Raw genomic sequence first — 25,949 nt, forward strand, 5'->3', positions numbered from 1 at the left:
TCTGTTCTAAGTTAAATATTTTACAGCATATTCAAAAGCAAAGTGATGTCGCTAAAAACATTTCAGGTAGTTCGAGAAGTGTGCCTGATTTAGTAAAAGCTAATTTTCACACTGTTTGTATGCATTTCCTGAGAACATTTACTATGGTGGTGTTTATTTTTTTTACACCATATGAAAGTAGAGATTTCAATGAATAAAAGGCTCCCCAAGTATTTGTAAAAAGCTGATATTTTGACGGGTGACTTTTCGATTGAAAATTAGGTTGTTTTTTTGGTATTAATTCAAAATAAGGCGAAAAAATAAAAATTTTCAATCAAATAAATTACAGTGTATTTGGGACATAATAAAGTAAGTTTCCACCAAATTTCGTAGAAAATAAATAAATTTTGAAGTAGATAAAAATAAAAGACCAAAAACTTGGTTTTTTGAATTTTTCACCTAAATTTTGAGGTTATGTGAAAAAATTGTGAATAAAAAAGTTGTAGAACTTTTAATTACCTACAACTTTGCCATTGAACTTTTTTCTATAGGACTTGTAGTTTTGTTGGAAATCGAGAGAAACCATTTTTTTCTCTTAAAAGCTCCCCCTTCCCGCTTCCCGAACTCGGATTGACCGTAATTTATTTTTCCTTACATTTTTATCATATTCCCCTCCTTTTCTAATGGGTTTCATCCGACTGCGATTTTTTTTTGTTTCAAAAATTATCTACTCTAGTCTATATAACATATTTATAAATGGCCCGTGTGGGTTGGCAAAGATGAAGTACAGAAATAAAATAGTGAAAAGCATTAGTCAAAGATAGACGAGTAAGTTTCTTAATATAGGTACATACATTGTCATAATTTTCGTCAAATCAAAAGGGAAACGTATTCATTCGACTTTGAAACACGTGAAATATATTCACACTAGCTTTCCACCCGCGACTTCGTACGCGCAGTCAAAGAAAAACCCGCATAGTTCCCGTTCCCGTGGGATTTCCGGGATAAAACCTATCCTATGTTCCGGGGTAAAAAGTAGCCTATGTCCTTTCTCGGGTATCAAAATATCTCTATACCAAATTTCATGCAAATTGGTTCAGTAGTTAAGGCGTGATTGAGTAACAGACAGACAGACAGAGTTACTTTCGCATTTATAATATTAGTATGGATTGCTGGAACAGGTCCTCAAATTTGTGTGAAAATCAGTAATGTGTCTGCGTGTGACGTCACGGGTCGATTGTTGAGTTTGGTGCTAAACGACTAATTATCTCTATGCACTTTACGTAACTACGTGTATAGCATGGTAATGCAATTTTACATGTTTCTCATTTTCACATAATTCGCTCCATTCTGTCGGAAAATTAAACTATATCGTGTTTTCATACGAGCATTCCGAGCGTTGCCTTTGAGCGTTTCTCGATCTAACGCTCGACCTTTACCCAGATCGAGGCGTGTTCCACGATAATACATATGTATATGACTTAATTATACAGGTCATGAATTATAAACGCTCCATGACTGTTTAATGGTGTCCGTTGAACCAACACGCTGACAAAGGGAATAATTGAAAGCAAACATTCTCAGGGGCACATGAGCTCCGTGGCCGCGCCCGCCGCCCGCTATCCATCCATCCAACCTTCGTCTCTCCACTACATTACATTTTCATAATCTCAGACGGGCATTACATTGTGATTGATTTTTAAATGATTTTTCAAGAAAAGGATCTATTTTACATCTTGATATTTGTGCAAGGGAAAGGAAACAACCAAGATATTTTTCATGATTGATTAACTGCTCAATAGTAACTTTTTACTTATGTTAACTTTTATTTAGCATTTTATACATAGGTAGTTAGAACACCAAAGTAACGTGCTGAACAGTGGTGTTCAGCGTTAAAATGAATTGCCTTTTAAATTAACCGCAGTTCTGTGTACATAAATTGTTCAATCTCGAAATGGCACAGCCATTAACAGATTAAAATAAATTATAACATAAATTAACTCGCACGTTTGCGAGGTTTGATTCACACAATCATTGGTACTTAGCAAGTAACTCACAGAGGGAAAATAGTCGATGCTTTTATAAATTCTCCTACCAGTTTGTGGACTATCAACTTTTTAGGATTTTATAAAAATCAAGAGCACGTTTTATTCGATTTGACTTTACACGTCGGGTGTTGTTTTAATTAGTTCAACAATGCGGCTGTAACCTTTTTTGCCGGTGACGTATCACGCGGTCCATAATAACATTATCGAGTACGAAGTAATTCCACCGGTCACCCGCGGGGCCTCAATATCGGAAATACACCCTAATATTCCATCGAAAATTGCAACCGAACGTAGACATTGCAACGAACAAATAGTCTAGGAACTAAAATATTTTGACGTGAGATATTTCGATTGAAAATTAGGTATGTTCTCGAAATTAAGGTCAATTTACAATAAAATACTGTATAGGATAATATAAAAAAGGCAAGTTTGAGTCGAATTGTGTTTTAAAAGAAATTGTAAAAGATTTAAAGAAGAAAAACCAAAAAATTGGATCCCCATTTTTTTTTTTTCAAATACATATTGAGGTTATATAAAAAAAGTTTAAACAAAGAAGTTGTAGATCTTTTAATTACCTAGAACTTAGCAATCCAACTTTTTCCCGCAGGACTTGTAGTTTTGCCGGAAATTGAGGAAACTCGTTTTTGGACCTTCAAACCTCCCTCTCCCACTTCCTTTCCTTTTCCAGTTTCATTCTACATTAAATTAAAATATATGTTTCAAAACTTATTCGCACTGGTATGAGACTCTCAGACTCTTTGGAAAAAGTACCATTGATGATTTTATAAACTCCCCTTAGACCGATGTGGGGAATTATCAACCTTTTAGGATTTTTTAAAAATCAAGTGCACGTTTCATTCGATTTGACTTCACTCGTCGGCTGCTGGATTAATTAGTCCAACAGCGCGGCTGTAACCTTTTTATCTTTTTGCCTCTCCGCAACGCATCCCGCGATCCATAATTGCATTATCGAGTAATCCCACCGGTCACTATCCCACCTCCAGGGGTCTAATGCGCAATATCGATCAGTCTACGTCCTGTGTAAATCCGCTCTTACCTCGAATATTACCACGCAACTGGATTTGTTGGACCATGAACGCATGGAACGAGTAATACGCTAGTGTTTACATTGGCCTAGCCGAATTCAAATAGACTAAAGCTGTTTAAATTAAAGTTTGACCGCTGCAGACATGTATATTCATGAACCTCATAATTCTGTACCTATTTTAATGTTATTACAGTTTCCATATTACATGAAGTTACATGATAAATGATTTACTCGATGGAAAAACATTTTCTTTAATATTTTTTACTGAATATGAGTAGCGGGTAACTAATAACGTTAATGCAATAACGATCAAAGTTGCCACGGGTCAATTCAATTAGAAGCCGGTGCGTCCTGCATCAATAAGTCGAGCTGATCTAAACGGGAGGCAAGTATGTGCACTGGCGGAAACTTAATAAAACTTTTCACGGATACACTTTAAGCTGATAATGCATCGAGATCCTGAGGGAATACATGGAAGTTTTTCAAGTTTTAGAGTTAGAGTATCGAAGCGGATTGAAGCTTCGCTATTAGATACCTACAGCGATTATTTTCTTCAATTCATGAAGGAACTTCTATCTAGTTTATCGCAACGGGTGTTTTTTATTTTGTTAAGATAAACACGATCGCTTGAAGATTTGTCTGGGATGTGACTTTCTTTACGGGTGGATGATCTCGTGCGTTGTTATTAGAGTCTTGTAAGAGTTTTGTAAATGTCATACGCGAAAGGGATGTGTATTTTTATGTACTTTTAATAATTTGCTTAGCGTATTTTTCTTAATGATTTGGGTTCTTCTTCTTTTATTGATTGATTTTAAATATTTTATAACTTTATACAATTAATATATTGAAGTAGGTACTAGCCCCGGCTTCGCCCGTGACCGGACCGCTAGTACACACACACACAGTGGACATATTTACGTTTTCTCTCCATAAGAACCATCCTCGTACGTCCAGGAATATAATAAAAAAGTTATCGAAAACGGTCGACCCATTCACGCGTGATGCCGTGACCAAGGCAAACGGGTTTCATTTTTATATTATAGATGAAAGCAACTGAATTCTAACAGTAAACGAACGATCGTAAATGTAAATAGTTTGGAAAATCCAAAAGTGCACGTCTCATAATTTTTTTTAAATAATTATTTATTAATTATTATTTTTGTTTATTTAATAACAATTAAACCACATCGAATCAGACCCTGAAAAATGAAAGGGTTCTATTCCTGAGCATACTCAAGCGTAAGAGAAAAAAAAAGACTCGATTAGTAAAGTATTTCGGTCGCTATCGTGTTAACAAGAAAATCCTCCGCACATACAGACACACGGACGTCCAAGACAGAACTTTTTTAAACTGTTTTTTAACTAGTTTAAATAACAAAAATGACATCAAAAATATCATGAATGTTAAAAATAGTGTTTTTTCTTAATATTTGTGTGTATGTATTATCTTACAAGTGAAATGTATGATACATAAAGACATTTTAAGTTTGAAAAATCAGATGTTTTGCGCGAAGTGACAGTAGTACCCACACCTCAACGCTTCGCTTATGAGGCGTGCAATAAATTAAGTTATTCAACCAAATTGCGCAATTGCGCGCCTAGGTGCTTTTATTAAGTGCAATTACAAATAAAGGATAATTTATGAACTTATCTATTGACTACCAATTTATACTTAATTCTAACTATATATTATATTTCTTGTATATATATTAACAATACAATATTCGATATTCGTGATCTTATTTTCCAACAATTGTTTGATTCCTTATGATTGATAAAAGTTACATAACATCAGGTAATTTATTGTGACGTAATAACTTCGGTGAAAATCAATTTTATTTGATTGATCGATTCATTGTTTATTAATAGAGTAGGTTCTAATGTTGATATCGTCGACAGGGACCAAATAATATCTAATAATACGATGCATTGTAGTTACTTGTAGCTTCAACCACTCAGGTTATTAACGAAAACACTCATTAGCAAATGTATTATTAATAATAATAAGTTTTGCATACATATATAGATTATAAAGCATCAAACTTGCGGAAATTGAAATGGAAATCTTGAATTTGCATGATTTTATCACAAATATTTTCTATTCAATAAACGTTAGCAGTAATAAAATTCCCTTCCAGGATTTGAACCTTTTATTGAATGTGCACGGGGTATGGAATTCATACAATCGCATTCTTCCCGCCTCCATACTTCGCCAAATAAACTTGTTGTGTGGAGACTTAGGTAGATGTCTAGATTATAGACACACTTATAAGTTTTACATTACGTAAAATTATTTATTTCCTTATGCAATACTCAATATAACATGAAATAAAAGGTTCTCATTGATTATTTCGAAATTAAGAAAAAAAGCGATAAACAGGTCTTCCTTTAATATATGAAACAACAAGCTCTGTCCCGGTTTTACTCGCGTAATCAAAAGAAATTCCCCTGGGAATGAGATGTTTCACTGCGGTAAAAAGTACTCTGCGTCACTCTCTTGCTTCTTATCTTCAAACACAAAAATTATGCTATAAAATCATCCCGTTCTGTTGTAAAAGAATGACAAACATACACATTACACAACATACAACACATTTATAATACTCGGTATCTAAGAATGATGAAATAATTCGAGAATTATAAGTTAAAATTTCTGCTCATAAAATGCAGTCAAAAATTACCTCCTAATATTTTTCAAGTACAGTCTTAAAGCTTATATCCTTTAAGTGTCGTCTGCCAAATGACATATCGATCGAATCTTTTTTGTTTTCTTCGCTAGGATGGTAATGGACTGCATTAGGACGAAAATGAACGGCTTGGAAGTTGGACGTAGTCAATGATGATATATCTTTACTTCCGCTTTGTTTTAAAAAGCGCCCATTTACTTGCTTAAAATTTTTGATTGTGATGGAATACAGAGATAAGTAATGGATATATTTTGGATAGATTACACGTACTGAATTACATACTGAAATAAATACACACATACCTACACATATACTTGTTTATTAACACATATTTATATAAGAGTCATGGGGCAAATGATTTGACATCTTTGGCAGCATTAAACAATCTAATACACCTACAAACGAATATAAACAGTAATACATTTCAGAATAAAAAGCTGATTTGAAAGACTGAACTGACTGAAGATCATCACTGCCTTTTCCCTATAATGTTAATAGATCAAAAGCCACACAATGTTTTAAAAGTTCTTTCTTTATCCTTCGATAAAAAATTCAAATACTTCCGACTATCGACTATTAAAATGAATTATTCATCCTCCCTTCAGTATCCAGTGTAATAAATACAGATGAAGAAATTGTAACGACGCGGAACTTTAGGATTGACACCGTGAAGTATAGTTCTCCCCTGAGGGCCATGGGGCAGACGCGTGATCGATATTTAGGTCACTATATAGTTCCGAGCTTTAACTTATTCACTGGTTATGCTGGATGACTTTTTCATTTCAAAACCGATACGTACACTACATCTTTATTTATAACACAACTAAAAATATAAATTAAAAACATTTATTTTTTAAATATAATTTTCTCTGTGCTTATTTACGGTTCCGAATTAAATCCAACATCGGAGGAGGTGAATCCGTTTCTATGGGCAACCAAATAAGCGTGTTATGATTAAATCTGAATTTATGCCTCGTTGCTCTCGTAAAGGTCATCCTTTGGGTCTTCCTCTACGTAGCGGTCTTATTTAGAAGATAGACTGACCAATATAATAGACTTTAACTGCCCGCATAATTTAGATCGCGACATATTTATAGCCTTCGCGGATAAAGCTTTCAGAAGTTTGTCGTATGAAATCTATATTTACCTATACTCGGTTCCTGTACTACTTTTACTAGTAAACGATCCGTTAACATCTTTAATCGCAGGAATCTACGATAAAATGTCAGAGCAATTTGCGAGTCCAACAAGCTGTAACGAAACGTTCAGTGCGACAAGGTCAAGGAAGATTGCAATGAGAAGGTCACGTTAATGCAGGCATTTTCTTCTAATCGGTTGAACAAAACAAGACGTTACCTCTCTTCAGAATGAGGATTTATTTCGAGATAATAAGCAACAAGATAGCGTAATTTCAGTTTCTCTATTGAGCATTTCATAAAACTGAATCAAGATATACATAAAAAACTGATGTTTCCTAAAAGGATTTTCTTTTAGCGTTATGTTCCAACACATACCACAAAGTAAAGCATACATTTACAGTATTACTATAAGTATAAACGATATACTAAGGAATGTATGACTTTAATACAGATCGCACAAAAAGTAGCCAGGGTTAACGATGATCGGCCCCCGACGCGGGGAGACTACTGATCGAAGGTTTTGCTGCAATTATCAAATTGTTTAGCTTCCACGGCCTCTTATAGTAAAATAAACCATGTTCTACCGGAAACTTGTTCAACTTTTAGGCATGGAGGTAGTAAACAAAGTAAAAGCATACATTTGCTGTAAATAGGTTTTAGAAATAAAACTGCGCCTGACAGTTTCAAAAGTTGAGAATATATAAACAAATAAATAAAAAAAGTACATCTAAAAACATTTCTTAGATATATATTTCTATATCGCATATCCAATTGGTTTAATGCTAATAATTTACTATTAAATACAAAAAAAACAAATTGTGTAGAATTTATCCTCCCAAATGTAAAAAAGGTGAAAAGGAATATTATTTTAAACGGGGAGGTATTATACCCTGTGGAATCGACTGTTTTTCTTGGTTTGACATTAGATGAGAAGCTTCAATGGGGGGCCCATGTTACCACCACCGCTGCTAAGCTCAGCTCAGCTGCATATGCAGTTAGAAGAATAAGGCATCTCACCGATGAAGAAACGGCTAGATTGGTTTACTTTAGCTACTTTCATAGCATAATGTCCTATGGAATTCTGCTATGGGGCAGGGCTGCAGATATAGAAACTATATTTATATTACAGAAAAGAGCCATACGCTCTGTATATAATTTGCGTGCTCGAGACTCACTAAGAGATCTCTTTAAGAATACTGGTATCCTTACTGTACCGTCGCAGTATATATTTAATAATATTTTATATGTACATAATAACGCTTACTTACACACAAAAGTAGGAGATAGACATTGTTATGACACAAGAAACAGAAATAAAATTGAAATGCCATTATTCCGGCTAGCTAAAGTTAGAAATTCATTTATGGGCCAAGGTATACGCTTTTACAACAGAATTCCTCATAATATTAAAGAGTTAAGTAGTTCTAAATTTAAATCTTATATAAAAAATGTACTTGTCAAGAGAGCCTATTACAGTATTAAGGAATATATGGAAGATAAAAACCCATGGAGGGTTGTCGCGTAAAAACCACAGGACAGTTCTTTGGCATATTATGATAATATAATATTATGATATTATTACATATGTAATTTGTAAAATTGTAAATCTGACATGATTAAAAAGAGCAACTATGGAGTTTCTTGCCGATTCTTCTCCGTAGATACTGCTTTCCGAATCGGTGGTAAATGTTAAAATATGTACTTAATGACGTTTCAAAAGTGCTTCTAGAAGAAGTCTAATTGAATAAATAAATGTTTGAGTTTGAGTTTGAGTTTATATATTTTCAATCTCCTTTTGGAATTTCTTTTTATATAGGTACTTGATCTTATTATATAATACATATGATATTATGATTGGGATGTGTCGCATTACGAGGCTATTCTTTGATACCTGACGTGGCTTATATTCGGGAAACTGACCGGACCGTATTTACAGGGTTTATCCTTTGCCTGTAGGTTTTATCCGAGATTATATTGTCATAAATATTTTTCGCAACAAGGTTTATTTACACCTTATTAGGCAGCCACGGTATGAGTTTTCTTTAATTACTCGTACCAAGTCCATCCTTTTATTGTTTTACTTGTAATATGTTCAACATAACAATTTATTAAAAAAAAGTTTTTAAAAAGAGCGATTCTCAAGAAATTTTGTGTGCATGTCGGGAAGGTCTGAGAATCGTTCAATATCTATTTGCCATCCCTTTAAGGCTCTAAATGATTAGAGTAAGGCAGGCAACATTTGTTGGAACAGCCAGTTATAGTACGAGTGAAGATCTGCAAAGAAACTGATTTATAGCTGAAGGAATAGGCTCGCATTACATAGTGCGTGAGCTCTGTGAATAACTTCATCCCGAAACACGATCATAAAGATGCGAGACAACAATCCCTTACTATACATTCCAGCGAATATCCTTACATGTCGTTTAAAGATTTGTAGGTTTGTAAATGGCATGGAACGAGGATAAAAACTAGTCACTTATAAGGGAGAGATCCTCTGACATAAAAATCCAAGCAAGATTTTTTACAGCTATAGAACTATAACAAAATGATTTCATTAAAATAAGGGTACATTAAGTGATAATAATAAGATCAAAAGATTAGCCCTAACTTTTACTCGAAGACATTCGCAAATGGAAATACCGAACAGGAAACGACAAACAAATCCAATAATGACATACTCGTATCCGCTCGATGAAAAAGTTTCTTATCACAATAGCATTACCATAATAAAGAAAGGGCCGTTTTGAATTTCAGGAACAAAGGGAAGCGCAAGATCTCGAATAGTCGAATTCCTTGAATTCATTTATGTTATCATTAGCGTTTAAGAAATAAATAAAGATATCAAGTTGCGTTCAAGAGTACAAAAGAGAGCATTAAAGTATTAATACATAATGAAGCTAAATTGTATTTATAGCAGCGGCCGAGCGAGGGGATGAGCCTCAACTCTCAAATGATATCTGTCTCCGCTCTCCGGTCCGCTAATACAGTTTGGAGACGGATTGCCGGTTCTGTCGGATCTTTTCGTTCCTCCACATTTACAGCTTACGCAGATGGCGATAGTAAAGTGTATTAAGACGAGGGGATATTAAAGTGTCGCCATCATACCTTAATAAGGGCCCGAGATATTGTAAAATTTAGCATATGGTTCATCTTTTTATGGAGCAATTTGTTGAATTATTAAAAGCTATAAGTACTTAATCCTGGGACGATTTAGATAGTAAGGGTAGATACGACTAAATCAATTTCATTAGGGCGATAAGAACTTAAGGTTTGCCATTAAAATACCACAGACCAATATTAAGAAATTTATTACAATGGTCTTTGACAATAGAAATTTCGAATTGCTTTTTATACGAGTAGAATGAAACCTAGTGGTACTATGGAAGCAAGTATAATTACAACCAAATACAAAGTGTACATACAGTTTTCAGGCCAATAATTCGAGGTCGTGCCCTTGAACCATTCCTCTTGAAATCTAAGGGACACTGAGATTTTGGTTTGAGGTATTCAAAGGACGAGATGCTGAACTGTATATCTATACATAAACTTCACCGTTTATGTACAGGTATATAATATGCCTCGCAATGTTGTGGTTTAGTACAACATGTTATGTTTGTGGAATTAAGATCACTTTCGACTACATCAGCCTAGACAATTTTTTTAACATAACCATTATTTTGCTTTCGCGACGTTAAATTATGATAGTTTTTTGATAATTACATAAAATGAAATAATACAATCTTATATAATCGTATTATTATAATCTCAAAACAATATCAATTTGGAACCAAACACATACCTTTTAATCTGATATATTTGTATTCACAATGGATGGAAGTAATTAAATATTCTCATGTGAATATTGGATTGATAATCTGCTTGGGTTAAAAATTAATATTGGCATGGCAATTTTAAATTACTTTTTGATCCACTATGAGCTGAGTACATTTGTATAAATAACTAGCGGTCCGCCCCGGCTTCGCCCGTGGTACATATTTACGTTTTCTCTACATAAAAACCATCCTCGTACTTCAAGGAATATAATAAAAAAAAAATTATCCAAATCGGTTCAGCCGTTCTCGAGTTATGCGCTTACCAACACATTTTGCGATTCATTTTTATATATAAGATTATGCGTTTCTGGAAATAAAAAGATAATTACATTTTCATTATGTACATCTTTTTATTTTCTTTATGCTATTTATTTTTAGGAATCATTTTCAATCATTTTCAAATAACACGGAGTAACGATAAATAACGGAGTTTGATAAAAAAGCAACAAAATTAAGAATCCATCATCTAGAAATGCAATGATGTGAACTCACTCCACGGTTATAACAGCCAATGAATAAGTAGGAAATCTTTAATTTACTTTCATAACTCATAAATTGATAGGGATTTATTCGCCACAGCCACCCGCTTCGCTGTCAACGATATTGTAGCCCACGGCAAAATATCGTAGCCCCACGACACCCGGCGAGGTAAGCCGCGGTAATTGATATCTACTGCTCTCTGATTGATGACGTACCACGGATTTGTTTCCACCAGATTCCTGTGTACTGGATTTAAAACACAACATGATCAACTCTATCGCAAAGCTCCTTGAAAAGCCTTTTTAACACGCTGTAGGTAGCTACACCTGTACGTTTGTATGTATTATAGTATTATAGTAGTAGTATTATAGTTATTTCTCTCCTTTAGAGGCAATTTTGACCCACTTGAAACGGACATTTTAAATTCAAACTTTGTGAACTAAGTGTTAGTAAAGTAATTTGACCCACAATTTTGGATCCACGTATTTAGAGCGATTTAAGTTTCTTTTTTATGAATATTTATTATTTAGATCCAGGACTAAATATCATGCAAAATTCAATTCTATGAGCTTTTTTGCAGAGGTGAAATCACGGATGTTTAACCCTTCATATTGCATGAGATTTGGGTGTATCTGGACATTCAAATAGCTAAGGCTGGATGTGAAAACAATAAGCAAAGCAATCAGAATTTCTGATTTTTAATAAATTTTAGATTTGATTTCTCAGTAGCCGTAATTTTATCGTAGACAATGGATATAAAATTATTTACATCGCGTCACGTCTAGATTTACAAACCTCTTGAATTTATTAAACGTATAATTTTCCATACGCAATTTGTATTGTTTCACTTACATGTTCAGTAATTATTGTCACCGTAAAAAATCAATACAACGTTATGGCTCATAAAATATGCCAAATTATAGGGCCAATATCGTGCGACGGCTAAAATATATACGCGGTAATGGTCTGTACAGAATAAATATGGAAACAATTCAACAATGATATAGAATTCAGTCTCAGAAATTTAAGTATTAAAAATGATGTGGGGTTTTAGGAAGGATAATCGGATCTTGTTAAAATGTTTTGTTAACAAAGCGGAGTTATTCAGCCAATTATATGAACGCTCGGGCGAGCGCAGACGATTATGCCGACTTATCGCTGTAACGCGTCTTCGAGTATCTTGCTGATGCTTTGTGTTCTCGTGTAGTGGGAATTTAACGTCACATATTGAGAGTGTCGATGTATGTATGTAAGAATAATCCTTAACTTATATTATAAACTAGCGGTCCGCCCCGGCTTCGCCCGTGGTACAAAAAACACATCTTTTCTCTACATAAAAACCATCCTCGTACTTCAAGGAATATAATAAAAAAAGAATTATCGAAATCGGTTCAGCCGTTCTCGAGTTATGCGCTTACCAACACATTTTGCGATTCATTTTTATATATAAGAAGATGAGAGGTGTGTTTGTCCTTCTTTTATGACAAATAGGATCAAGTTATGATTTTTGTGTCTGGGGACGCATCCCGAGATTCACATAGGCCACTTTTTACCATAGTGAAATATCATAAGTAGCTCAGTAATATATAATATACTTTAGTGGTTGATGAATTTTATTAGATACAATATAAATTGGTGAAGGACAAAAAGTTCGAAGGTACTTAAAATAGGGTAGAAATATAAGGGGAAGGGTTGTCACGCAACAGCGTTTAGTACAGTGGTTGTGCCTGATTGTAATTGCACTAAATTATTCGAGCACCAACACGGGAAACAAATTGCCTATTGAACGATGTTTAAAGTTTAAAGTGTGTTAAATGTTTTCATGTGTATGATTTTTTGTGTTTTCATGTGGATGAATGAAATTTACATTTCAATTAGTTTCAATTCATATTTATGTTATTATTATAGCGATGTGGAAAATATAATAGATACCTATTGATATTTAATATAACAGTTTTAGTTTGGGATAAGACTGCGTGGTAGAAACTAGAAAGTTACTAATAAAAAAGGTCGTGTGTGCCGAGCACACGTATCAGAACTGAAACTTCTTTGGCAAGATTCAAAACGTCGCCTTACCGCATGACGTGACGGTATTTCCATGACGCGACTTTGAAATTTTGCTCTAAACTCGCCCAAAGAAGTTTCACTTCAAAACTGGATCGACTGATTGAAACATCCAATTTTATAAGTATGCTATTCAAAACAAATATCCGAACATTTGAATACACGAGTCCACAGTATTCTGTTATTTTGTATTTGATTTTCCGCGAGTGGTTAATTTGTGGTTAATTTAGATCGTTATAATGTTGTTATTTAATTAAATCCCTCTGGGACTTTTGAGGATTCGAGGTAGTCAATGTTATATTTATAACAATACTAGCGGTCCGCCCCGGCTTCGCCCGTGGTACATATTTCGCAATAAAAGGTAGGCTATGTTCTTCAAAATTTCATCAAAATCGGTCCAGTAGTTTATGCGTGAAAACCATACATACATACATACATACAAACCTTTCCTCTTTATAATATTAGTGTTTATGTATTACGTTGACTTCATTTTTTCTGATTTTTGTTTTTATTGTAATTAATTCTGAAGTTGCTAGGAGAGTGGTAACTATCTACTCATTCGGATTTATTATTTACTAGCGACCCGCCCCGGCTTCGCACGGGTGGAATGCTGATACTAAATACACTACAGAAAAACTGTGAACGTTGTATATAAAAACATAGCGGCCCGCTCCGGCTTCGCACGGGTATATAATAGATAGCCGGGCGGCCGGCCGGTACCGCCGCAAACGCTACGTCCCGCAATTTTTAAATCTGTAATATCTTCGAAAATATTCACTTAAATCATACGGTGTAAAGGGCCATATACGTGGGCCACACTGAAAGTTTTGCGTAACTAATAAATAAAACAATTTATTTGTCTAATATTATATTTACTACTTTTAAAGTATTCTCCGTTACATTTAAAACACTTTTTCATCCGTTCAAACCATTTCTGGAAACATGAGGACCATTGGTCCGAGGGTATGTTTTCTGCGTGCTGTTTGAAAGCAACCACGGCCTCTTCTGGCCTCGTAAATGTTGAACCACTCATTGAATCATAGATTTTTGGGAAAAGGAAGAAATCGCAAAGTGCTAGGTTAGTACTGCGTGCGGCACGAGTCACGTGCTCTATATTTTCAGAAGCCAAAAATGACTTTGTTTTGTTCGCGGTGTGCGCCGAAGCACTGTCATGGTGCAACAAGATGCGACTTCTAGGTCGCTTTTCTCTTATTTTTTCTAAGACATTGGGCAAACAAATAGTGGTGTACCACTCGGCATTAACAGTCTTTTGTTACTCAGGTGGGATAGTGCAGACAGGATTCGTCTTAGAGAAAAATAATGCAATCATTTGTTTGCCAAACCCTTCTCGCCTGCCTCAATTTGGTTGGGTTGCTGTCACTTTCAAACACCCACAAAGAATATTGGTGTTTACTTTCTGGAATATAACCATATATTCATATTTCATATCCTGTCACGATATTATACACGGCATTAGAATGTCCGTAATTGTACTTTAATAGCATTTCTGAACACCAATCTACTCGATGTCGTTTTTGTTCTGGAGTGAGTTTGGGAGCAATCCACCGACAACCAAGCTTCCTAACTTTGAAATGTTCATGTAAAATTTTCTGAATTTGTCTCATACCAATCCCCAAATGTCCTCGAATCTCCTAATAAGTGATATGGTAATTTTCTTAAATTAGTCGTCTGACGGTAACCATATTTTCCTCCGTGATCGCAGTTGAGGGTCGACATTCAGGAATTTCATCATGGAGAGAAACACGGCCGCGATGAAATTCAGCATATCAATGCCTTACAGTGCTCAAATGAGGTGCTTCCCTCCCAAAAGTATTTTGAAGGCGAGCAGTGCAAGCTTTCGGAGAAAGCGAACTTTTAAAATCATTACAAATCATCGCCCTAAAATTGTTTCGTGATAGTTCCGTTTTTGCTACGGACAACGAACTTCAACTTGAGATAAAAAAAAATTGACAAGCGCTTCTCCCCAAATTTTTTTTTCCTCAACCTATGAGACTTCATATGTTAAAAAAATATAACACTCGAAATTCAAACATTTATGGGTGGCCAGAAACGCAAAACTTTTAGTGTGCACTAGGTAGATCTATATTAAATGAACAATGTATTCAAGGTATTTAATTGGTTAAGGATTAATGCTGTATTGGTTAAAATCGCTTCGAAAATTAGCCATTATTTGTCGTAAAAAGTAAATGACAAAAAAAGTTATTGTGGGTTATCCATAAGAGATAGACATATACCACCGCGGACTTTTCTGTAGACCTTTTCAATGTGTATAATACTTTGTACATTATTTTGATAAAACTCGTAGGGTTCAAGCCTGCGTTTGCAATGTAAGCGGAAAAAAATGTAATTTTTACGACATCACATTAAAAACCTCAAAAATATGTTATTATACATATAAACCTTCCTCTTGAATCACTCTATCTATTAAAAAAAATGCATCAAAATCCGTTGCGTAGTTTCAAAGATTTAAGCGTACAAAGGGACATAGGGACAGAGAAAGCGACTTTGTTTTATACTATGTAGTGATTTATATCATTTTTTTTTTAGTTTAGTTCGTTGGTGACATTATTTTCTAATTCTAATCTAATCTTCAGTGTCACAGCGCAGCGTGACTAATTTATGCCACTACATTGCATGTTTTAATACTTTATAATTCTAAAAAAAATCCTATTAAAGCACTATTTTTCATTATATAAGAGCTCTCTAACTTAACTTTCTGTATTTAGCATACAAGTTGCATAAACATCTTACATCTTTCACAATAGAGAAGACATTATTGAGCACGAACGCCTCTAACGGTACTTATTAAATATTTTCCAATGCACTCATATTATGTAGTGGAAACATCAAACATTGCATTCGAGTGGAACAAAGACGCTTATTCAGCACTCGAAGCAGTCTTAAAGACCACAATAGAAATAAATATGACCATTGTGCCACAAGTAAGGTCCCGAGTATAGGAAGGACAAAAGATCACTCGATTGCATTTCATTGTTTGTTTATTGCGTCCCGTGTTACGGCTCAAAGAACTAAACATTTTTCTCGTACGAACTTTCAAGCGGAGTTAGATTTAAATGGAAGTCCTATGAATTCAGTTAACTGGTGTAAATGTTGCCTGTTGAGTATGACAATAAGAAGGGGATATAAATTTTTATTTTTATTTATAACTAGCTTTCCGCCCGCGGCTTCGCCCGTTTTGTCTAAAACCTAATAAATTATATACTAAATCTCCTCTTGAATCACTCTATCTATTAAAAAAACCGCATCAAAATCCGTTACGTAGTTTTAAAGATTTAAGCATACCAAGGGACATAGGGACAGAGAAAGCGACTTTGTTTTATACTATGTAGTGAAGTTACAAAATGACATGTTAGTTTCCGCTCTGCAATCTAATATTAGGCTGGTTGCAGAGCTTGACCGACCATCAGTGCGTACGTCAGTCGCGCTTGTCATATGTATGGAAATTCATAAAACCCTTCATAGCTAGACCGACCATACGCACGCGTATTGTCATGCGCATTAGTGTCATAGTCATACAATTGTTGATGCGTATCGTCAGGACCGACGGTACGCACTGACGGTCGGTCAAGCTCTGCAACCAGCCTAAGTGTCCTCTGTATGCATTCATGTTGTTTATTAAACGTCGGCAACATTAGAGTCAATATAGGATCAAACGTTTCAGTACATATTTGTACTAGCTAGTTCAGGTATTAATATTGCTTTGGTATACTTCTGTCAACAGAAACCTCGATGTTATGATTCAGGCCTAATTTCAGTCGAATTAGTTCGTTGTGTTTACATGAAACAACACAAAATACCTTGATATTATAACCATAATAACTTACGGTAAATGCGAAAGTTTGTGAGGATGGATGTGTATGTGTAAGTTTACTCTTTCACGCAAATACTACTGAACCGATTACAATGAAATTTAGCACACATTTAGAGGGAAACGGAACTATGCGGGTTTTTCTTTGAAAACGCGGGCGAATCCGCGGGCGGAAAGCTAGTTAGTTAATATTAATATAATCGAATCAATTAGCATTGCGTGTTCTTTAAATAAATAAAAAATTCCTGAATGTAGGTAATGCAAAAAACATGGCCTGAACAATATACCATATTGTGGAAATAAAAATATTTGTTTTTGGGTCTCAAATATCGAACATACAAACAAAGCCCTTTGTACTTGTTTTGCAAATAAATATTTGATGCATTCATAAATTCATGAAATGAAAATTCGGTATATTATTTTATGAATTTACGATTTTAGAAAACGTGGTTTAAGTTCCATGTAAATTTATAATCAAAATTGTTTGTTTTATTGTTTATTTCTATGTAATATGAATTCTTAATATGAGCCTAATAGATTTTCTTTAATAAATATTCTAGTTAACTGCCTTTCATAAATAGCGATTAAGATCACCGCTGTCCAAATCTAGTATCAAATCTGTGGTCCAAACATAGAACACAGGATTAATTAATTTTGACCGCCTTTAGGTCTGACAACCATACAACATCCACTACACCGTCTCCTAAAGCCTAAATCCCAGACAGAACACGTGCAACATCCAACAAAACCATTTCCAATTTACAAGGTGCTATAGCTTCCACGTCTATACCAAGAGGCATTGTAGTCGTCCCGCCTCCTTTGGAAGCCCATCGTCAGCCCTCAATAGTGCTCAGAACTATTGAGGCAAATAATCCAGACTGAAGTGAACCTGCGAATACATAGCTGTAACAATACCTCTCGGTATGAGCTATTGTTCATCTGTTACAGGTGTAGGATGTATTTAGTGAACTGAATACGATTAGTTAATGTATGTAGATTGTAGAGCCTAGATCTGAAATATTGCAATATTGATATCAATGTAAATATATATTTTTCGTTTTTCTTAACTTGTCTGTGTTTAAATCATTTTATTTTGGTTGTAATGTAATTCAATTACATTTCTTCAAATTCGAATATTTTTCATGCCATAAGAGACACAATATATTATGTAATTTATACTAAAATATAAAAAAAGAACTATTAACGCAGGTACCTACCTAAAAATAATGTACAGAATAATGTACAGATCACACGACACACTATATTGATTTTCGTGTTATTTCAACTACTAACAGTTTTGTACTAATTGTAGTCGTCTGAGACGTTCGGTAGGTGGAGACTCAAATAGATTTTGATCTCGGAAACTTGCACAAGTCTGACTAACGAAGCGCAAATGAAAATCTCACTTCCTAACTTGTACTCACTACATCTACTACTTAGGAATATGAAGCGAGGTCCCATTTCTTGAGCTATTTAGCTATTTCGTACCTAACTTCTGTATCGTGGAAATAAGATATCTCTATTGTTGTGTTTCTCATGTTTATGATGCTCGTGTTCCACTCGTGACTAGGAAAGAAAAGCTTGGGGAGAACAAAGGTCACACACGCTTCTTTTAAATAGTTTTGTATTGTATTAGAAAAACGGCGACTATATTATATTTTTTGCGGATATAAGGTAAAGCGCTAATATTTTGAAATACAGAATAAATAAATACAGTAATTAGCATCTAACAATAGCTTGAGAATTTAAGCAGAATTCTTACCGTCCCAGATAAGTCGATTTATATATTTATGTCCAGTACGAAATAAGTAATTTAATAACTTATAATTTAAGAACATCTATAGTCATGAGTTTAACCTCCTAAGGACCAATGGCCTCATATAAGTACATAAACACCATCACCATTACAACCCAAAGCACCAAAAAGTTTTAACTAAATTACCAACCACCGTCCTCATCCGATGACAAAATCGAAAATTCGAAATATCTTAAAAAATACCGCGCTTTTCTGCCTATGATCACTGTGTAACGCGATTGGCTGAATTGAACTATTAGGTTTGGTAACCCATTTACCTGGTTATCCAATCACAGAATTTTAAAATACTTTAGTTAAAGTTTTTAAAATGGCTGGTCAACGTAACAGAGGTAAGTTAAATCGTTAATTATCATATTAATCTCTCACTTGATTTTCATTTGGTATTGAAAAATAAATAGTAAAAACAGTACAGGAACGTATTTTAATTAAATTTAACGAAACAATTCATATTGTATTTTTTAAATTCACGGATAATTTTTATGTGATCATGTGAGAACATTGGTCGTTACTTACAACATTATTTTCATTTTTTTTGTACTCAGTTGAAGACATTGGTAGTCAATGACTATAAAACATTTAATTAGTTAATAATTTATTTTGTTGTTTTACAGTAATTTTGAGTATAATTGTCCTGTTTTATGATTATAATTTATTTAAACTGTCAACAGGAATTACTATTGCATTCAAAATAAACAGTTATCTTCCTTATTTTTTCAGTTATTCGTGACGATAATATCATCGATTTCCTAGCCGACTGACGGAGATTTTATTCCTAGTGATGAAGACTTAGGAGACCCACCATTTGTTTCCAAATCGATTTTTAGTTAGCTCATTGATATTTCAAGTTCCTAATATTGTACTTCCAATGTTTTTATTTCTTTTTTTAACATATGTTCAGATAGTTTAGATATTTTTTTTACCTAATATGTAGTAAACTTACACATTTAGAATTTAAGAAAAACTGTTTTTAATTCTTTTTTAAACTTTTTAGAGGTTATTGTATAATCTCATATGTTATAACATAAGTAAATAAAAAAATCTACAAGTAAAACCTAATTTTAATAAAAAAATTTTTGGATTCACTTAGGTCTGATGTGATCACATGGGAACAAAATAAATCGAGTTTTTTTTTCAGAAATGTATTCTATAAGCTATATTTTACACAGATAAAAAATCCCACAAGTAAATTTTAACTCTAACAATAAAAAAAACAAAAAAATACTATTGGGTGGCAGGTCTGTTGTATTTTTATGTACTCAGGTGAGAACAATGGGTGGTAATGCAGAATAGGATTTTTTTAGCTTGGTCCTTAGGAGGTTAAGTTTATTTTATTATAGACTACAGGCCCATGTTGAAAAAATTATGGGTCATTTGACCCACCACCTGACCTATCTAGAATGATATAAGGGCATAAAATAATAAGATTCAGCACTATGACGACACTCGTAAGCTGTCCACCTGAGTGCAGATGAGAATTCGAAAGTTCAGGTAGAGATTTTCTCCCCTTGTCTCCATGATTTTTTTACGGCGTTGCGGAATAATGGCTTAAAAGCAGTATAGAAATAGTATGACACAGATGCCGTACAAAAATGGTGGTCCACAAAGTCGGAATTTATTTTTATTTTTCGACAGTTGCCGGGGTAAATTTGGTCATTTAATTTTGTACGGCATCTGTGTCATACTATTTCTATACTGCTTTTAAGCCATTATTCCGCAACGCCGTACAAAAATCATGGAGACAAGGGGAGAAAATCTCTACTTGAACCTTCGAATTCTCATCTGCACTCAGGTGGACAGCTTACAAGTGACGTCATAGTGCTGAATCTTATTATTTTATGCTCTTATATCGTTCTAGATAGGTCACCTGGTGGGTCAAATGACCCATAATTTTTTCAACACGGGCCTGTAGTCTATTAGGATAATAAATGTAAAACTTCGAAAAACAAAAAAAAAATACTATCTGAGCGACGCCAGGGCAAACAGCTAGTTTTTAATAATACAGTAGGCGAGGTCATACTAAATGGGAATTTACGAGAGAGCCGTGTGCTATTGGGTTCTGTAGATGAGGTGAATAATAAACGTTTTGTACTATGTAGTATTTTTCTCGAGTTAGAGCTAGGCGATGCGTCTAGTGATGTAAAAAAATAGATTTAAATTAAGTCTTGTATGTCTAACTCTTTCTTTCGTGTAAGTAACAATGGACCGAATTTATGACTGACTACCTATGATCATGGCTAGAAAGTGACATAGACAATTTTAGAAAGAAAGAAAGAAATTGTCTACGATCGGTATTATGCTGTTTTGTTGAAGGGTAGAAAATAGATTAAAAAATGCAACTTCAGTATTGAAACCAGAGCATCCAAAAATATCCTCAGGCCAAGTTGGTAATTGGTTGCTTTTTCTGTTGGAAATGTAATTTGAAACTTGAACTCTTGCAGGCTTTAGTGCTGTGTAAGAGCGCTCGTCCATATTTAGACAGAAATACAGAATGTTGATGGTTTTCTTGCTCTCTGACTCTTCACTGAACTATATTATATCTTTTAATGTTTTAATTACGTAACTTTCTATATCTTTCCCTAGGAAATTTTGCAAGTTCATATTATATTCACCTTCTTTGATAAATATGCAATGTAATCAAAATTTCAAGAAGCATATTATATGTGTCAGTAAGTACCTAGTCGAACTCTGCTGTAATCAAATATTCATCTATACTAACTATAGAAAGGTCTTGAAGTAACTTTGCTCTTGTGGAGTTTGTTATTTCTTCATAGAGTTGGTAGCCAACTAAAAACTGCTTCTTTAAATGTCATCTATTTGACCAAATCCTGTATCATATACTAGAGAATAAAAAATATTTATTCTGCATAGAGTTTTTTCTTCTGATATTTTATAAAATTTTTAGGTTTTAGGTTGAATACTAATTATTTATTAACACATTTCATACATTTAATATCTTTTGGCTCCGGCAACTTCATCAACCGACGAAGACGTGTGACGTGACATTCATTATTTTTGTCTACAAACTCTTGCTACGTCATGACGCCGTTGTTTGCTACGTGCGTACTACGAAAAGTTTTGCTACGACAATGCTACGACCATCCAAGGGACTCGTCATCTAGATAGCCTAATTTATAAAAAATACTATTCGAACAACTCTTGAAAATGTATTAACATATTAACAATTTTGAAGTCTTACTAAAAGATTGTCTAAAACAATAAATAAGTTATCCGTCACAAATATCATTTGGCGTGAGATTTTATTGGACCCAACCACACCATGACAACAGATGTTCGAAGAAGAATGAAAACATCTTGTTTTCGATGGAGCCTTAGGTAGAACATACTTGTAGCGAACAATAGGTCGAGCTGGCGTAGCGCCAGGAGCTTAAGAGAGCAATGAGTGACCTCTTCCGCGGGTTAACAACTGCAAATCTTCATAGATCTCGACAAGCTGGGCCACTGTGACGTTGCGCTAGTTTTTTGGCCAATAACAAGCTAACTGATTTCAAAAAGATTTATTTCTTTAAACAAACTACATAAATAACTCGAAGTAATGTTGCTGCATTGTGCTACTTTATAGTAGAGCCATTTTAATAGGCAACATTTGACAGTTCAACAAAATTCAACATCGTAACCTAGTAACGACGACATAGAATAACATGATATTTCGTTTTGTTAGAACTGCACATTTGCTTAACTTTTTTCAATTACGATTACATATTTATAATAATAATGACCGATACAAGTAATTTTAAGATTTCATTTTACTGATAAACCATACTAAACATAATAAACAATTTCTGAATTGAAGAACTGACGTCGCTACAATTTTGTGTCAATAAACCTTTTTTCTTTTTAAATACCAGAGACGTTACTCTAAAAATCGAAATCTGACATCTAGAATCGAATGCATTGATTACTTGTGAATAAAAATCATCATAAATTAATAAATTCGATTGACAAATGTTTCAAATCCGTATCGATTAATTCACTTTAATCGATGTTTTTAAGCAGGTTACCTCTCTTCGAAGATAAAATTGATAGACGTCAAATGTTGCCTATTAAATTGGCTCGACTATAAAAGCGTCAACATAAATGTCAAGGCTTTTATTGTCATTGCTCTATACTGTATTTTATATTATCACTGTATCACTCCCGACCTTTTTGTTTCAAATATATTTGAAGGTAATCCGCACATGTCTGAGTATATAAATCATAAAGAGGCTTATTTAATTTTAATTGTAATTAACAACTCGACGAGTTAAGTCTCCGTTCGCTTCCGCAATCCCCTAATTCCCTTTGTTACCTGCATACTATTTGACTTCTCAAAAGCCCTCATGTCATATTGCAACTCAAACATTCGTCCTGAATAAGAGAAGTAACAAACTGTATTTCGTAAAGTATTCTGAATATCAACATTTCTAAGGGGTTGTGTTCGTTTATAAAAGTTTGAGGCCACTGGTAATAAATGGGTAATATTGTCCTGTGGTGTTTTCGATCCTAATGTTGGCTGTTTAATAATAATTGTAAGCATTATCATTTTTAGGAGTTATTGATATAAAGACGTTTTACTTTAGTCACATTATTGAGGAAAAATAACATTGAATCGGGGTGAAGGGTAAAACGTATGATATGTAACTATGTGAACAAGCCAAGAATCAGGATACGAATGCGTCGCTGGTTTTTTGGTGTGAAATAATGAGAAACGTCAGCAACTGGGCCGAGTGTTAGTCAAGGCAAAATAAAAACATTTTGACAAAACTGAAACATGTTTATCATATTTAAAATTTTATGCAAATAGATAAAGATTGCCCTGACACAAACAGAGGATCATTTCCTGAGTTATAAGTATAAGGTACACTGTAAAAGATGATAATTTATAGTTACGAGATTTTTCTTTCTTAACTCTTATCAGTGAAAGCTCTCATAAAAAGAGGAATAAATTTACTTTAGCGCGTATTTCCAAAGTTTTACAAATAAAACGGCAAGAGCCGGTAGTGGCAATACAATCGAAGGGCTGGTCGCTATCATAATTTAAGGTCAAGGCCGCAAATAACCTAAATTCCTTCCTAAAGCCTTCAACCGACGAAAGAACCCTCCAATTTGTATTGGTATTAAATACTTGGTATACTATTAATAATCGGTAATTAGAAAAGATGTTACAAATAAAAGTTAGAAGACAGTTTATTATTATTCGTAATATAAGGTAAAGTGTTCGATTTATACAAGAATAGAAACATTTTTATGTAGATCTGTTTAATTAAAACGTCGAATACAAAGTGGAATTCGCGTCGTTGAGTAATCAACGTTTACAGCTCAATAAATATTGGTAAATATTTATTGTATACGTACGTTAACAGAGCTTAGGTGCTTTCAATAAAAATATTGTATTATAATTAAAAATCATAATGATTTTATGACAGAAACGGCAACGCAACCTTGTTAACTATAATAAATTCAGATCATATTATGAGCGACGCCACGGGAAATAACTAGTGTTTTAATATTTAGAAGAGGTCGAAGGAAGCTCCATTTGTCCCACAAGTCGTAACGCTGTTATCTCAGCCGTCAAATGTGGCGGGTGTGCCACATTTGGCTTTTGTTTTAAAAGGATTTCGGCTTTCACATACGATTGCTGAAATAAGCCTAGCCTTTTCTTGATACCATGCAAGTTTGCTTCTGACTTGTTTGTATCTAAATAATTTTCACGTTGTTGGAAACGGACTCTTGTTTGATTAGTGTTTTATGCGATGTACATTTTTTATTTACAAACTTGCTGACTATTTCATACTGCCGTTGCCAACATTACACAACAATTGTACACTACAACAACAGTCAACGTAGCAAATCAAATGTCCTTTCCCTCATCACTCACCACACTCAGGCACTGGCTACCTGACTATAGAAACATAATATTTTCAGTACATTTAGAACAAAGCGCGTAGAATAGATACCTCTTACAATAGAGAATAGCCATAACAATGGGTCGAGATGACGGATTGTTCCGAAAGTTAAGGGTACCTAATACACAAGAAGTTCCCTCCGGTTCCTCCCAGAGGGCGCTTTAACAGAAGATTGTCAGCTGATTGACATGTATTATCGACAGAGAATGCCCAGATCTAACCACGGGCATTAATTAGTCTATAATTACTTGTTACAGACGCGAAGTTTGATAGGAGATTGTTCATTTAAACGGTAGTTTAGTTAAGTTAAAATTAGGCATTCCTAGATAGCTGGGTATTTTTTCGTGTAGTGTAGTTAGTTAGTATGCATTGTTCTCAAACTTAACCAGTATACTGTATAGTATTATAAAATTATCTGTGGTAAATGGTAATACAGTAAAGAAACATTACGTGTAAATTATTTCTATATGCCATACTAAACTAATGTTTGTGGAAGTTTTGGATTGTTTTTAAAAACATCTGTTTTTCTTTCGCACTGTCTATGCTTTGCCTGGTAAAGGTTTTCCATATCCATGAAGAATAAATTTCAACACTAACATATTATTATTATTTAAATGCGGTTTTAGTACCAAGGCTACACAAAGTTCGACAAACAACATTCAAGGACATGAAAATCAGAATTTCTATTTATTTGTTTATTATAAATTTAGCACGCGCGCATAAATTTCGTAAACAAGTCAACGTATGAATTCAATTAGCATACAATAGCTCTAAAATGGGACTGCAGTGAAATGCGATTAAACGAATCACTTAGTATGCAAGTGGGTTAGAGGGACGCAGCGGGAAACTTGCGCCCAACGTCATTTATATTATTACACGCAGACCTTGAATATTCACACCTATTACATTAAGCTAGGTAGATCATTTTTTATGGTCATTGTTTAATAGTTCATTTTTTATGAACAATAGTGATGCAAAGGTGGTCTAAGATAGAGCGCTCTTCCCTAGAAGTAGGTATATAATAAAAAAAATATATTTTTCAATAAACAGGTACAGCATTATGTTCAGACCTTAGAACTAGTAGTAGATAATAATGTACTGA

The 25,949-nt window shown here is 34.1% G+C and overlaps 1 protein-coding gene across 1 annotated transcript in view; it reads left to right on the forward strand.

Annotated features, from left to right (window-relative positions):
* SLO2 (slowpoke 2) overlaps nt 1-25,949 on the forward strand; it is a 113,665-nt gene that overhangs the window by 30,442 nt on the left and 57,274 nt on the right. The gene's annotated exons all lie outside the window — the stretch shown is intronic.

The sequence above is a fragment of the Colias eurytheme genome, chromosome 1 (genome assembly GCF_061535395.1).
Source record: "Colias eurytheme isolate Ceu_HAF_F1 chromosome 1, ilColEury1 Martin Lab GWU primary, whole genome shotgun sequence".
Taxonomy (NCBI): Eukaryota; Metazoa; Arthropoda; class Insecta; order Lepidoptera; family Pieridae; genus Colias; species Colias eurytheme.